Source organism: Amia ocellicauda, unplaced genomic scaffold (genome assembly GCF_036373705.1).
Source record: "Amia ocellicauda isolate fAmiCal2 unplaced genomic scaffold, fAmiCal2.hap1 HAP1_SCAFFOLD_60, whole genome shotgun sequence".
In the NCBI taxonomy this organism is placed as follows: Eukaryota; Metazoa; Chordata; class Actinopteri; order Amiiformes; family Amiidae; genus Amia; species Amia ocellicauda.
Window position 1 is genome coordinate 316,239 of NW_027102990.1, and position 17,861 is coordinate 334,099.

The following is a 17,861-nucleotide window of genomic DNA, read 5'->3' on the forward strand; positions in this document are numbered from 1 at the left end:
TCTTCTGCTGTTGTAGTCCATCCACCTCAAGGTTGTACGTGTTGTGGCTTCACAAATGCTTTGCTGCATACCTCGGTTGTAACGAGTGGTTATTTCAGTCAAAGTTGCTCTTCTATCAGCTTGAATCAGTCGGCCCATTCTCCTCTGAGCTCTAGCATCAACAAGGCATTTTCGCCCACAGGACTGCCGCATACTGGATGTTTTTCCCTTTTCACACCATTCTTTGTAAACCCTAGAAATGGTTGTGCGTGAAAATCCCAGTAATTGAGCAGATTGTGAAATACTCAGACCGGCCCGTCTGGCACCAACAACCATGCCACGCTCAAAATTGTTTAAATCACCTTTCTTTCCCATTCAGACATTCAGTTTGGAGTTCAGGAGATTGTCTTGACCAGGACCACACCCCTAAATGCATTGAAGCAACTGCCATGTGATTGGTTGGTTAGATAATTGCATTAATGAGAAATTGAACAGGTGTTCCTAATAATCCTTTAGGTGAGTGTATATCTCCTCCAGACAGAAAGAGAGTATTAAGAGCTACGATGAACTCACCTAAAGGATTATTAGGAACACCATTCTAATACTGTGTTTGACCCCCTTTCGCCTTCAGAACTGCTTTAATTCTACGTGGCATTGCTTCAACAAGGTGCTGAAAGCATTCTTTAGAAATGTTGGCCCATATTGATAGGATAGCATCTTGCAGTTGATGGAGATTTGTGGGATGCACATCCAGGGCACGAAGCTCCCGTTCCACCACATCCCAAAGATGCTCTATTGGGTTGAGATCTGGTGACTGTGGGGGCCAGTTTAGTACAGTGAACTCATTGTCATGTTCAAGAAACCAATTTGAAATGATTTGACCTTTGTGACATGGTGCATTATCCTGCTGGAAGTAGCCATCAGAGGATGGGTACATGGTGGTCAAAAAGGGATGGACATGGTCAGAAACAATGCTCAGGTAGGCCGTAGCATTTAAACGATGCCCAATTGGCACTAAGGGGCCTAAAGTGTGCCAAGAAGACATCCCCCACACCATTACACCACCACCACCAGCCTGCACAGTGGTAACAAGACATGATGGATCCATGTTCTCATTCTGTTTACGCCAAATTCTGACTCTACCATCTGAATGTCTCACCTCTTTTTCCTATTTGTAGTGGAGATGAGTGGTACCCGGTGGGGTCTTCTGCTGTTGTAGCCCATCCGCCTCAAGGTTGTACGTGTTGTGGCTTCACAAATGCTTTGCTGCATACCTTGTTTGTAACGAGTGGTTATTTCAGTCAAAGTTGCTCTTCTATCAGCTTGAATCAGTCGGCCCACTCTCCTCTGACCTCTAGCATCAACAAGGCATTTTCGCCCAAAGGACTGCCGCATACTGGATGTTTTTCCCTTTTCACACCATTCTTTGTAAACCCTAGAAATGGTTGTGCGTGAAAATCCCAGTAACTGAGCAGATTGTGAAATACTCAGACCGGCCCGTCTGGCACCAACAACCATGCCACGCTCAAAATTGCTTAAATCACCTTTCATTCCCATTCAGACATTCAGTTTGGAGTTCAGGAGATTGTCTTGACCAGGACCACACCCCTAAATGCATTGAAGCAACTGCCATGTGATTGGTTGATTAGATAATTGCATTAATGAGAAATTGAACAGGTGTTCCTAATAATCCTTTAGGTGAGTGTATATGTATGTATGTGTATGTATGTCCAATTGCTTTGACAATACAAATGAAATGAATTGAGAGAGAGAGAGAGAGAGAGAGAGAGAGGAATATGAGCTCCTAAAAAACATTTGTTTTTATACATAAGCGGATTTAATTAGTGATTTACAAATGAATATATAGCACTATAAACATACACAGAAGACATGGAATAGAAATTCAGAAGAAAAAGTATTCAAAAAATAATAATTTTAAGAGAAACACAAAAAGAAGAAAGCAGAGAGACAGTTCAGGAAGAAAAGTCAGAAAAGAAAATCTGAAGACAAGAATTGGAGGTAAGACCTTTCACCTATAGAGACAAATAATTAAACAAAACAATATGTATTAATAAAATAAATAAGCATTCTCAGTAGTTGACTCAGCCAATGAAAATGCAGAGCTCCGATTTGAATAGAGTGACAGTAGGAGAGAGCCCAACTGCCACTGAGACTGATACAAATCTATCGAACAGCAGTCTGACTGCAGAGCTGCCTTTTGAAATCCGATACCCTGAAGAAATTCGCTCTGCACAGGCTAAGAAGGACTACAAACAAGCTGTGATGAGAGCATCTCCTTAGACCCTCATCCTAGACTACACCGGTAAAGGAGAAAACAGGGTCAAGAACAATCTACTGTTCTACACCGCCTTTCACAAAACCCTGTGCCAGACATACCCCAATAACAACAAGAGGGGCATTAGCAGAGGCAGGCAGATCTCAGTGCTGGTAGAGAAAGACACAGACAGTGTGATGCTCACTTTTAATGTATACCACAACGGGACCATCATGGTGCAGGGCAGCGAGAGCAGCCTGGACCAATTAGCTCTCGGCTTCCACACCTCAAAGCAGCAGACTGAGGTAGAGAAACAAGAGCCAGAGCCGGCCACCCTGCAGTCTGCCCCCAGCCACACGGAGCCAGACAGTGCCCCATCTCCCACAGACTGCCCCCCTGTCTCCCCAAAACTCTCCAGCAACATTAAAACACTAAAGGAATGCCTATCAGTGCTGGAGCTGGAGTTTGCGGAGTTCAGGGAGCAGACCTTGAGCACCCTGGCCCAGACCTCCTTGTGCGATCAGCTCCGGGATGAGATGCACAGACTAAAGATGCAGCACAAGGCTGAGATCCATGAGCTGAGAGCAGCAGTGAGAGACCTGGAGGAGCAGAGCCAAACCCTGAGGACGGAGCTGCGCAGAGCGAGGGAGGAGCTGACCAGGACACCCCAGCACAGCCAGCTAAGGAGCCTGCAGAGCCAGCTGGAGGAGCTAAGAGAGGAGCTACACATCACTGGAGCACAGAGACTGCACTGCACTGACCCCACAACACCTCCAACCCCTGACGCACCCACTGATCCACCCACACTCCCCACCACTCCTGACACACCCACTATCACCAGACCTGCCACTAATACACAACCCCCTGAAACGCCACTCCCCCAAAACACACCCGCTGCCCCCACCACTCCCGACGCAAACCCGGAGTGGCAGGTCAACGCAGAGGTGGTCATTCTGAGCGAATCCAATGGGAAGTTCCTGGTTGAGAGGCGCCTCTTCCCTGGGCGAAAAGTGAAAAAGCTTTGGTGCTCCACAGCACAGAGAGCCCTGGAGCTGCTCTCCAAGAGGAGGCTTTGCCAAGTCAAACACATCCTCATCCACACCGGCACTAACGACCTGAGTGCCCGCAGGGGCGATGTGGCCTCAGCCCTGAGACAGGTAGCAACGAAAGCCACAGAGGAATTCCCAACTGCCAAAATTTCCATCTCCACACTGCTGCCCCACACAGACGTGCCCCTGCACATCATCCAGGCCATCAACGCAGAAGTGTCCCGAAGATGTGCCCTCCTCCCCAACGTCCACCTGGCACACCACTGAGACATCCAGCCACATCACCTGTATGACCACGTCCACCTCAACAAGACGGGTGTGAGGATCATCTCAAAGGTCCTCAAGGACACAACCCTGGGCCGAAACCCCACACACCCCCACCTCGAGACCAGGAGCAAACCCCCCAGCCCCCGGCCACATCCCCAGCCACCGGCTCCACCCCAGCCCCAGCCCCTGAGACCCCGCGGCCCCATTCCCCACCCCCCCATCCCCAGAGGGCCCGTCCAGCACAGCAGAGCGGACAGCCGGGGACCAGCACAGCCACACAGCCACGCAGCAGCGGCTTCCAGAGCCTGGAGGCCCGATGCTGCCCAGCTGGCCCAGATAAGGCAACTCCTCAGTGTCATCTGTACCACACTGCTGAGTTAACTGAGCCTCAACACACATATATATGGTTGTGGAGATGGAGAGTAAGAAAAAATGTGATTTAATTATTCTGATATTTTGATGCAAAGATAAAATCTTTGAGTGATTATTATGTATATCCATATATAATTATTAATAGTAATATAATATCAGTTGTAGACCACAAATTAAACTTTCTTATGTAGAAGAGACAAGTATAATAAAATATATTAACATGTCCTTTAAAATAAGCAGTTGGAATATGCAGGGTTTACGCTCCTCAACTTTTGGAATAAAGAGCACAGGCCCTGAACTGATCAACACTGTAAATAGTTCAGATGTTTTCATTCTTGTAGAGACTTGGTGCTGTGCAGATATGTCTATACACTGGATGGATACAATGGATACAGGGAGCTGATTGTGCCCTCCTATAAAAAACCCAAAGTCAGGTGTGGCAGGGCCTCGTGGGGGATTATCGTGTGGTACAGGGAGGAGCTCCGAGCAGCCCTATGCCCAGTACAGAGAGGAGACACACACCTGTGGATGAAAATCAGAAAAGACACCCTACAAAATAACACAGATATATACCTATGTGCAATTTATATGCCACCCGCAGACTCCCCCTACTATAATGAGGAAGGCTTTCATGAGCTTCAAAACGAAATCTGCCACTTCCAGACCCTGGGCTCTGTACTGCTGTGTGGCGATCTCAATGCCAGGACTGGCAGAGAGATGGACTACATCAATACAGAGGGGAACACACACCTGTTCGGAGACTCCCCGCTGTGCCACACACACACCTCCACACTGACACAGCCACGACAGCGTGGTAAACAAGAGCAGGAAGCAGGTAGTGCGCCTATGTAAAAGCCTGGGTCTATATATCATCAATGGCAGGACCAGGGGGTACTCTCTGGGGAGATTCACATACTGCTCGGCTCTGGGCAGCAGTGTGGTGGACTACGCCATAACTGACCTGGACCCACAAGCCAACAATGCGTTTATAGTCAGACAACAATCTCCACTATCAGACCACAGCCAAATAACACTTTACCTAAAAAGATCAGCGCAGCCACAAGTCAGAGCCAAACTTCCCACAAAACTGGTCTCCCTGCCACCCAGTTAGAGATGGTCAGAGCCCAGCACAGAGAACTACACAAGAGCCCTGAATAGTGATGAGATTGAAAACATGTTAGACAGATATCAATCCTCACACTATCAAATAAACCAAAACGGAATAAACTCAGCCACCAAAACACTGAATGAAATATTTGAGAGACTGGCTTTAAAATCAAACATTAAAACAATTAAAAACCAAAATATGAAATCGTCTAAAAGAAAAAAAGAACAGTGGTGTGACCAGGAGTGTGAAACTTCTAGGAAACACCTGAGACATCTCTCCAACACTAAACACAGAGAGCCCGACAACCAGGAGGCTCGCCTCAGCTACTGCCAGGCCCTGCGGCACTACAAGCAACTCCTCAGTAAGAAAAAAGACCACTATATGGGCAGAATAAATACCCCAAAAACAAAAAATGAAATACCAATTCAAAATGGAGAAATCTGGAAAACACACTTTGAAAAACTTTACCAAAATGTTGAAAACAATCCAAAGCCAGAACAGGTTAAAATATTAAAAAACCTAAATAAATTGGAAGAAATCATTAAGAATAACCAAAATCCCTTAGATAACCCATTTACAATACAGGAACTAAAACATCAACTCAAAATCCTCAAACCCAGGAAAGCCAGCAGCCCCGACAGCATCAGCCCTGAGATGCTGAAGCACAGCAGCCCGCAGCTGCAGGAGGCTCTGCTCAAACTCTTTAACCTGGTGCTGAGAGCCGGGTGTTTCCCTGAGGTCGGGAATCAAGGATTGATCACCCCGATTTTTAAAAGTGGAGACAAATTAGACCCCAATAACTACTGGGGCAGCTGTGTGAGCAGTAACCTGGGGAAGGTGTTCTGCAGTATCATCAACGCCCAGATACTGGCCTTCCTTACCAAGCACAGTGTCCTGAATAAGAGTCAGATTGGCTTCCTACCAAAACACCGCACAACCGATCATATTTACACTCTACACACCCTCATAAATAAATATACCCAAAACAATAAAGGAAAAATATTTGCCTGTTTTGTAGACTTTAGAAAGGCATTTGACTCAATCTGGCACAAGGGATTATTTTATAAACTTCTACAGAGTGGTGTAGGGGGTAAAGTTTATGACATCATTAAATCAATGTATTCTGAAAACAAATGCGGAGTTCAAATTGGCAACTCAAGAACAGAGTTCTTCACTCAGGGGCGGGGAGTGAGACAGGGCTGCAGTCTGAGTCCAACACTGTTCAACATCTACATCATCGAGTTGGCCACAGTGTTGGAGCAGTCTGACGCCCGCAGCCTAACTCTCCATGACACAGAGATCAAGTTCCTGCTCTACGCAGACGACCTGGTGCTGCTGTCGCCCACAGAGCAGGGGCTTCAGCAGAACCTGGCGCTGCTAGAGCAGTACTGTCAGAAATGGGCCCTGGCAGTCAATCTGGACAAGACCAGAGTTATGGTTTTCCAGAAAAAAGCCCCATCTCAGGGAAACAGGTACCGCTTCACTCTGGGCAGCACTGGATTAGAGCACTGCACCAGATACAACTACCTTGGCCTGACCATCAGTGCGTCAGGGAGCTTCAGCCTGGCTATAAACGCATTAAAAGACAAGGCACGCCGGGCATTTTATGCCATAAAGACACAATTTGGGAAAACAACAATACCAATAACTATTTGGATTAAAATATTAAACTCCATCATCCAACCAATCCTGCTATATGGGAGCGAAGTGTGGGGTCCCCTCATGAACCTCAATAACAACAATTGGGACAAAAGCCCCATGGAAATATTCCACCTAGAATTTAATAAAAACATCTTACACGTACACAGAAACGCCCCCACGGCTCACAGAGCCCGAACACACAATGACCAAAACAACAACAATTGGGAAAATTGACATGTACCTGAAAAGCAAATACACAAAAGATTAGAGACACGAATTAGAATTACAAAACAAATTGGAATGCTACCGGGCCCTGAATAGAAACATTACATTGGCTGAATACTTAAAAATCCAAAATATAAAAGAGAGACAAAATCTAACTAAATACAGGCTCAGTGACCACAGCCTCGCCATTGAAAAAGGCCGCTACAGAAAATTCTGGGTTGCCAGAGAAGAGCGGCTGTGCAGCCAGTGTGACCTAGGGGAGGTCGAAACACAGGCGCATTTCCTGCTGTCCTGCCCTAAATACACAAAAATCAGGGAGACATACTTTAAAATATTAAAAATGCATATCCCTGAGTTCAGCATGATCCCCGATTGCTGCAAACTCCCCGTCCTGCTGGGAGAGGAGGAGCGCACTGCCTTCTTAGCAGCGCAATATGTATCCACCTGCCACAGCCTGCGAGACAGTGTGTAGACACCAGCCTGTGGCACTCCATTTGCAAAACAAAATAAAAACAGTGATTTTTCTGATGTCATGACACAAATTTTGATACAAACAACAAATATGGTTTATATCCTACTTAATTTTATTTCAATGTGTACTATATTTGTTCCACTGAATCTTGTATTGCAATGTTTTGTCTTGATTGATAGAACATTTGTATCTGCTTTGGCAATATTGTGATAGATCATGCCAATAAAGCACCTTTGAATTGAATTGAAATGAATTGACAGACAGACAGACACACGCACACACACACACACACACACACACAGAGCCAGCCAGCCAGACAGCCAGCCAGCTCAGCCATGACATCACGAGCCTCTCTCAGCTGACTGCTATGACATCACAGAGCACGTACATTCCGTTGCTTGCCGTCTGTCAACCACTCAGTCACTGCCAGCCAGACTGGCTGGCTGGCTGGATGGGGGGGCTGCTTGCTGCTGCTGCGTATCTTAGCAAGCTAATTTGCCTGACCGGCCTTCCTACTCCTATTCCCAAATGCCCACCTAAGCCCGATCTACTGTTCACCTGGATCACAGCTCCGCCCCAACAAGGCAGATCCTCCCAAAAATGGTACAAACTGATCCACGTTCCCCTCCACGGAAAGCTTTAGCCCAAAATAAGGGACACATTCTGTAACAACATAACGAATGCCCACCCAACCTGTGACAAAACTGAGAAAAAAGAAAAACGCTCAGTCCTCCTGGTGGAGGGACACACAGCCACCCTGGCTGCCCAATATGTCAGCGCCTACCACAGCCTGAGGGACACAGTGACACACGAGCACCGGCTGTAAATATAATGTAAATACTCGTTTGTAATGCATGTCATTGTATTTCAAAAAGGAATCTGGAAATAGTAAACCTATTTTCTTTATTTGAATGTATTAAAGATCACATTTTATTACATTTTCTTTTTCTGTACTTCATTACATTATATTGAGATTCATAATTCTATTATTTATTTTCAGTATGTATGTATGTATGTATTGTGACAAACCAAGGGGCAGGGTCATACATGGCAGATATGTCAGGCCAGGTCTGCTGCAAGGTGTGTACTCTAGGGTAGAATACCGACCCTAGGCAACTACACTCCCCAGAAACCCTCAGGCAGCCATTCTAGCACCTAATGTGGTCACTTGGTGTTACTTCCTCAATTATTCACCAGGTATATAAGGCAGGCCTGAGAGAGAGAGAAGTGAGAGACAATAGGGTGAGTTATCTGGAAAACAGAGGTAGCTCATAAGGAGAAAGCCAAGACTTATTTATTCCAGACTTTGTTTAAAATAGAATGATTATGTAAGATTAGTTACAACTCCAGTGTGAGTTAGGTTTTGTTTTCAGATTTGTTTTGTTTGAAGTAAACATACAGGCACAGCCCTGTATTTGCAACCTCCTCCCTGGGTCATGACTGGTTTTTACTCCTAAGAAGATCACAGAGAAGACCCGCACATGTGTACAGCCAAGGCGTTTTGTCACATTTGGTGTAGAATGCGGGCAGCACCTCATGAAACCCAGACTGGCTGAGTGAATTTTTTTATCCCAAAAAAAAAAAAACTACAGGCTGTAATAGCCCAACAGGAAGCGACCAGGGTGCAGCAGGTGGCTCACCAGGATGCTATGCGGATGCATCAGGAAGCACAGCAGGTCCAGCATGATACAAATAAAATGTTTAGAGAAGAGCAGGAAAAGGTGACTAAAGAGCTGAAAGAGAGTGTTGAAGCACTTGCAACCAGGATTGGGCCACAGGGGGCTGCAACCCATTCCACTCCCCGCACCAATCACTTTCTGCAGAAAATGACAAAACAGGACGATGTTGAGGCCTTCCTTATGACCTTTGAGAGGACAGCGGAAAGAGGGATGGCCAAAAGATTCCTGGGAAGGGCTTGTGGCACCTTATCTGGCAGGGGATGCACAGAAAGCGTACTTTGATCTGGAGCTGAAGGACGCCCAGGACTATGATAAATTGAAAGCGGAGATAATGACCCGATTGGGCGTGACCACCGCAGTGAGGGCACATCGGTTTCAGCAGTGGGCCTACCAACCAGGACAACCAATCCGAACGCAGATGTTTGATATGATCCATCTGGCCAGGAAATGGCTACAGCCAGAGGTCCATTCATCAGCCGAGGTGGTGGAGGCCATAGTCCTTGACAACTACCAACGCTGTTTGCCCAAGGACGTTCGACGCTGGGTTGGCCAGAATGAGGTGCTGTCCGCTGACACCTTGGTGGCCATTGTAGAGCGGTTCTATACAGCCGGAGCAGCAGAGCATGTACCGGAGGTTAAAAACTCGTTCCCCAGGCCATGACGAACCAGCGGACCGGGTAAGATGGTTCCAAAGTACTCTGGGAAACATGACGCGCTGGGTTGGAAGAAAAGAGCAAGACTGGGGGGGGCAAAGGTGGGGCCTAAAGCCGAGACTAAGGGTTATAGGGGGTCACCATCACAACCAATTGTCTGCTACAATTGTGACAAAGTAGGACATATTGCGGCCCACTGCCCAGGTAGAGAGGAACCAATGCAATGTAATGTGTGTGATATGGGGAAAGAGAAACCGGTATTTTATGCCTGCCCTGTTGGGACGGATGTTTTCATAGGCGGAGTACCTAATCCAAAACACATGTGTACAGTGATAGTCGATGAGAAAGAAGTGGCTGCTCTACTCGACTCTGGCAGTATGGTTACACTGGTCACAGAAAAATTAGTAGCGACCAACAAGCTGGATAGACATCAGGAGCTCAGTATCACATGCACACATGGTGACACACGCCCCTATCCCACAGCCCTTGTAAACATACAGACAGAGGCCGGGAAACTAGATTACGAAGTCGGTGTGGTACCCAACATGCCATATGATGTGATACTGGGACGATATTTTCCTAATTTTGGAAAACTAGATAGAAAACATAGTAAATTGGAAATGCTCACTGAAAACTGTAAGCCAGAAGTTGCCTCGATCCCACAACTAGAGCTAAAAGTAGACCTGGTTCCAGTTGAGTCGACAGTGAAGGTTTTGGTTGGGGAAAATTAAACTGAAAACATAGGGGTGGAATGTAGTGACGTAGATGACCCTATGGAGGGTGAGGAACCCAGCACTAGCAGGGTGGGTGAGAATCCATTCATAGAGACCCCTGAAGCTGACAATGTAGAAGTGTCAGTGTTAGAGGGACTCCCCACTGATTTTGGCAGCGCACAGGTGCGAGATCTCACTCTACACTATGCTAAAGAAAATGTGAAGGTAGTAAATGGGACCCCTATGACTACTGCAGACCCGCCAACAGCTTATCCTTATTTTATGGTAAAAAATGACCTATTGTACCGTGTAAATAAGATAGGGGTGGACATTGTGGAGCAATTGCTAGTTCCCACCCCATTCAGACGAACAGTTCTCAATCTGGCACATGGGCATATCCTGGGGGGACATCTGGGGATGGACAAAACCAAGGATAGACTCCTGAGGAGGTTTTACTGGCCAGGCGTACATGCAGACGTGACAGAACATTGTAGCTCATGTCCTGAATGTCAACTACATGCTCCTAAACCAGCCTTCAGAAGCCCATCATAGAGACCCCCTTTGCTAGGATAGCTATGGATGTGGTGGGACCTCTCCCGAAATCAGCCAGAGGGCATCAGTATATACTGGTTATTTTGGATTATGCCACCAGGTACACAGAAGCCATTCCACTGCGGACCATGGCTTCAAAAGGTATTGCAAAAGAGCTAATGTTGATGTGTAGTAGGGTGGGGATACCGAGGGAGATATTAACAGATCAGGGCACACCCTTTATGTCTAAGGTTATGACCGATCTGTGTAAATTGTTGCAGGTTAAGCAGTTGAGAACATCAGTCTACCACCCACAAACAGATGGGTTGGTTGAGAGATTTAATAGGACCCTGAAGTCCATGCTAAGAAAGGTAATCGATAAGGATGGGAAAAATTGGGAATTCATGCTGCCCTACTTGATGTCTGCCATTAGGGAAGTCCCACAGGCTTCCCTGGGCTTTTCGCCTTTTGAACTGTTATATGGGAGGCACCCCAGGGGGATATTAGACATAGCCCGTGAAACGTGGGAACACGAGTCCACTCCTTTCCGGAGTGTAGTCGAGCACATCAATGCTATGCAAGAGAGAATAGCCACAGTCACTCCCATTGTGAGAGAGCACCTAAGGCAGGCACAGGAACACCAACAATTCGCCTATAATCGTCAGGCTACACTGAGGGTGTTCCAGCCTGGTGATAGGGTGTTGGTGTTGGTTCCCACTGTAGAATGTAAATTTCTGGCTACGTGGATGGGACCTTATGAGATTATAGAGCGAATACGGGAAGTGAACTATAAGGTTCAGCAACCCGGCCGCCGACCCCCAGAACAAATATATCATGTCAACTTAATAAAAGCCTGGAAGGACAGGGAAGTGTTGATGTTGACTTACCCCCCTCAGCCACTAGGGACACCGAAGGTGAATATTGCAGCTGCCTTGTCACCTGACCAGTTGAAGGAGGTGAACGACTTGATAATACGTAATAGGGAAGTTTTCTCAGGCATACCGGGGCGTACCCATTTAGTCTCTCACAACATTGTGTCTCTCCCAGGAAAGAAGGTAAATATGAGGCCTTACAGGGTACCAGAAGCTCGCAGGAACACTATTAGAAATGAGGTTAAGGAAATGCTGGAGGCAGGGGTTATTGAAGAATCCCACAGTGAGTGGTCCAGCCCTATAGTCATGGTTTCCAAACCTGATGGCTCCTGGAGATTCTGTAATGATTTTAGAAAGGTTAATGAAATTTCAAAGTTTGATGCATACCCAATGCCCCGAGTAGATGAATTGTTAGAGAATATTGGGAATGCTCGCTATATTTCAACTATTGACTTAGCCAAGGGCTACTGGCAGATTCCCTTGACCCCGGGTGCCAAAGAAAAAACAGCCTTTGCAACCCCAGATGGTCTGTTTCACTACACAGTGATGCCCTTTGGCCTGCATGGTGCTCCTGCCACCTTTCAAAGGTTGATGGACCACATACTTAGACCACACAGGACGTATGCGGCAGCATATTTAGATGATGTGGTCATTCACAGTCCAGATTGGGAATCACATTTGTCTCAGCTCCAAGCGGTATTGGATTCAATACATGCAGCAGGCCTGATGGCTAATCCAACCAAATGCAATTTGGGGTTGGAAGAGGCCAAATACTTGGGCTATACAGTAGGGAGGGGTATGGTGAAACCCCAAATATCCAAGGTTGAAGCCATAAACTCTTGGCCTAGGCCTGTCAATAAAAAGCAGGTTAGGGCATTTTTAGGGTTAACTGGGTATTACCGGAGGTTTATTCCCAACTATGCTACCTTAGCGGCCCCTCTGACTGATATGACTAAGGCTACAGAACCCAATATGGTTAGATGGGGTGATACAGCAAACCGGGCTTTCCGGAGCCTACAGGAGGCGCTCTGCCGCAACCCCGTTTTAATGGTACCTGACTTTCAGAAAGAATTTATAGTCCAGACGGACGCCTCTGAGGTGGGGATCGGAGTGGTTTTGTCCCAAAGAATGGGTGATCACGAACACCCGGTGTTGTTCCTTAGCAGAAAGTTGGAATCCAATGAAATAAATTATTTGGTAGTTGAAGAAGAATGTTTGGCAGTGAAGTGGGCTTTGGACAGTCTTCGATACTATTTGTTGGGCAGGCACTTCACCCTGATCACTGACCATGCCCCCCTCACTTGGATGCATCGTTCGAAAGACAGGAATGCCCGTGTGATGAGGTGGTTTTTGAGTCTCCAACATTTTCATTTCACCCTGCAGCACAGGCCAGGGAAGGCCATGGGGAATGTTGATGGGCTGTCCCGGGTGCATCCTTTTTTGCGGCTGTCGCTCGACCTATGGGGTCGCAGCTGGGGGGGAGGATGTGGGACAAACCAAGGGGCAGGGTCATACATGGCAGACATGTCAGGCCAGGTCTGCTGCAAGGTCTGCACTCTAGGGAAGAAAACCGACCCTAGACAACTACACTCCCCAGAAACCCTCAGGCAGCCTAATGTGGTCACTTGGTGCTACTTCCTCAATTATTCACCAAGTATATAAGGCGGAAAGATAGAGTCAAGCTAGAAGGTCAGGCCAGAAGCTAGTTTGATTTCTGTTTGTTATTTACGATGATAACCTTGGAAACAATGTCAAACGGTATGACCTACGTGCCTGTTCCCTAAAACCATGTGTAGACCTATGGACTCTGTTCTATAATGATATATGTTCTGCTTAGTTAGCCTTTAAGATAACATAGTAATGACTTTCTAGCATGTATGCATGTATGTATGTCCAATTGCTTTGACAATACAAATGAATTGAATTGAGAGGGAGAGAGAGAGAGAGAGAGAGAGAGAGAGAGAGAGAGAGACAGACAGACTGAAAAACAGACAAACAGACACACACACACACACACAGACATACACACACACACACAGAGCCAGCCAGCCAGCCAGCTCAGCGATGACATCACGAGCCTCTCTCAGCTGACTGCTATGACATCACAGAGCACGTACATTCCGTTGCTTGCCGTCTGACAACCACTCAGTCACCGCCAGCCAGACTGGCTGGCTGGCTGGATGTGGGGGATGCTTGCTGCTGCTGCGTACCTTAGCAAGCTTATTTGCTTGACCGGCCTTCCAACTCCTCTGCCCACATGCCCACCTATGCCCGATCTGCTGTTCACCTGGTCACAGCTCCGCCCCAACAAGGCAGATTCTCCCAAAAATGGTACAAACTGATCCACGTTCCCCTCCACGGAAAGCTTTAGCCCAAAATAAGGGACAAATTCTGTAACAACATAATGGATGCCCACCCAACCTGTGACAAAACTGAGAAAAAAGAAAAACGCCAGTCCTCCTGGGGGAGGGACACACAGCCACCCTGGCTGCCCAATATGTCAGCGCCTACCACAGCCTGAGGGACACAGTGACACACGAGCACCGGCTGTAAATATAATGTAAATACTTGTTTGTTATGCATGTCATTGTATTTCAAAAAAGGAATCTGGAAATAGTAAACCTATTTTCTTTATTTGTATGTATTAAAGATCACATTTTTTTACATTTTCATTTTCTGTACTTCATTACATCTTATTGTGATTCATAATTCTATTATTTATTTTCCGTGTAGATGTATGTATGTATGTATGTATGTATGTATGTATGTATGTATGTATATGTATGTATGTCCAATTGCTTTGACAATACAAATGAATTGAATTGAGAGGGAGAGAGAGAAAGAGAGAGAGAGAGAGAGAGAGAGAGAGAGAGAGAGAGAGAGAGAGAGAGGAATATGAGCTCCTAAAAAACATTTGTTTTTATACATAAGCGGATTTAATTTGTCATTTACAAATGAATATATAGCACTATAAACATACACAGAAGACATGGAATAGAAATTCAGAAGAAAAAGTATTCAAAAAATAATAATTTTAAGAGAAACACAAAAAGAAGAAAGCAGAGAGACAGTTCAGGAAGAAAAGTCAGAAAAGAAAAGCTGAAGACAAGAATTGGAGGTAAGACCTTTCACCTATAGAGACAAATAATTAAACAAAAAAATATGTATTAATAAAATAAATAAGCATTCTCAGTAGTTGACTCAGCCAATGAAAATGCAGAGCTCCAATTTGAATAGAGTGACAGTAGGAGAGAGCCCAACTGCCACTGAGACTGATACAAATCTATCGAACAGCAGTCTGACTGCAGAGCTGCCTTTTGAAATCCGATACCCTGAAGACATTCGCTCTGCACAGGCTAAGAAGGACTACAAACAAGCTGTGATGAGAGCATCTCCTGAGACCCTCATCCTAGACTACACCGGTAAAGGAGAAAACAGGGTCAAGAACAATCTACTGTTCTACACCCAGTACCCCACCGCCTTTCACAAAACCCTGTGCCAGACATACCCCAATAACAACAAGAGGGGCATTAGCAGAGGCAGGCAGATCTCAGTGCTGGTAGAGAAAGACACAGACAGTGTGATGCTCACTTTTAATGTATACCACAACGGGACCATCATGGTGCAGGGCAGCGAGAGCAGCCTGGACCAATTATCTCTCGGCTTCCACACCTCAAAGCAGCAGACTGAGGTAGAGAAACACGAGCCAGAGCCGGCCACCCTGCAGTCTGCCCCCAGCCACACGGAGCCAGACAGTGCCCCATCTCCCACAGACTGCCCCCCTGTCTCCCCAAAACTCTCCAGCAACATTAAAACACTAAAGGAATGCCTATCAGTGCTGGAGCTGAAGTTTGCGGAGTTCAGGGACTAAAGATGCACCACAAGGCTGAGATCCATAAGCTGAGAGCAGCAGTGAGAGACCAGGAGGAGCAGAGCCAAACCCTGAGGACGGAGCTGCACAGAGCGAGGGAGGAGCTGACCAGGACACCCCAGCACAGCCAGCTGAGGAGCCTGCAGAGCCAGCTGGAGAAGCTAAGAGAGGAGCACAGAGACTGCACTGCACTGACCCCACAACACCTACAACCCCTGACGCACCCACTGACGCACCCACTGATCCACCCACACTCCCCACCACTCCTGACACCCCCACTATCACCAGACCTGCCACTAATACACAAACCCCTGAAACGCCACTCCCCTAAAACACACCCGCTGCCCCCACCACTCCCGACGCAAAACCCGGAGTGGCAGGTCAACACAGAGGTGGTCATTCTGAGCGACTCCAATGGGAAGTTCCTGGATGAGAGGCGCCTCTTCCCTGGGTGAAAAGTGAAAAAGCTTTGGTGCCCGACAGCACAGAGAGCCCTGGAGCTGCTCTCCAAGAGGAGGCTGTGCCAGGTCAAACACATCCTCATCCACACCGGCACTAACGACCTGAGTGCCCGCAGGGGCGATGTGGCCTCAGCCCTGAGACAGGTGGCAAAGAAAGCCACAGAGGAATTCCAAACTGCCAAAATCACCATCTCCACACTGCTGCCCCGCACAGACGTGCCCCTGCACATCATCCAGGCCATCAACGCAGAAGTATCCCGAAGATGTGCCCTCCTCCCCAACGTCCACCTGGCACACCACTGAGACATCCAGCCACATCACCTGTATGACCACGTCCACCTCAACAAGACGGGTGTGAGGAAGGTCCGTTTTTAGTGTTTCTCTGAACACATCCAAGCTTACCTAGGCGCTACATATTATTTTCAATTACCCGTAATTCTGATCTGTATTTTGGCTTGTTAATAGAAGTTATTGAAGTTGGACTCCTAATTCAAAATAACCAATATGTATCTCAACGTAATTTACTGACAGACATCACTCTTTATCACTTTCACTTTTGAAGGAACTGCTTTGTATTCTGTGTATTGTTTTATTGTAGTGCTGCTTCCTTTCTTGGCCAGGTTTTACTTGCAAAAGTGATTTTATTCTCAATGTAAGCTCAAAGTCAAATAGTTTAAATAAGAAAACAATGTATTGAAATGAGAACATCATGAACCTGTGTAATTGTGCTGAAGGACAAGCACTGAAAGCAGAGAGAATTTTGTGTTTGGCATTGAATAGCCTTAAAGAAAACTATGCTGTTTTTGGAAACTTTCATATTTAAGTTGAATGTAGGCAAAAACATTCCAGTCACTCTGAAGAGAGAATACAGTTTACTGTTCGAATAAGTAGCCCCTGAATTGAAGATAAAAATCAAAAGTGCTGTTCGTAATTAGTTTACACTTTTACATCAGATGTCTTGTTTTTGCGTTCCAAATTGAGGAGTTGTGGCATATAATGTAAATGAAGTTACTTCACTAGTAGTGCGATTTCTACGTTGTGTATGTGTGTTTGTATATATGAACTCATACATTTTTTAAAGATTGTATTTGGAAAACAAATTCAGGTATAGCACGTGTCCCCCTTTTGAATGGGTTCTATATATAACATTTTAAAACGAATGGTTCTGTGTAGAACGCTATGTTTGGGGGTTCTTCATGTAACCCCTTTGAAGGGGTTCTACATAGAACCATAAAGGGATCCACCAGAGCGATTACTCGAGGAACCCTTTATGGTTCTGTGCAGAACAATTTCTTCTAAGAGTGTGGAGTGTCGCCACACAATTTCTCTCAGAGGGCTTTTGACCAATGGCAATCCAATCCTGAATGACGTCACCACTATCCTGTTGTACTTTATGGGAGAGATGTATTAAGTAGTTTATAATGAGAAGAATAACAATAATCACCTGTTTTTCATAGGTTTTGTATCCATGGTCTCCTTCATATTAGGAAAGGAAGTTGATCCATAGCCTACTCAGAGACAACTGAGAGTTGGTCTCTGAGCAGCAGCACAAAGGGGTCGAGTCTCTCAATGTCCGTGTGTTGGAGATATTCCACCATATTGGTCCCAGCCTTTAAAACAATGTTAAAGAAGATGTTAAAGATATTGTAGAAATATATTGCAGAAGAGCAGAACTACAATCACACTTTTTCAA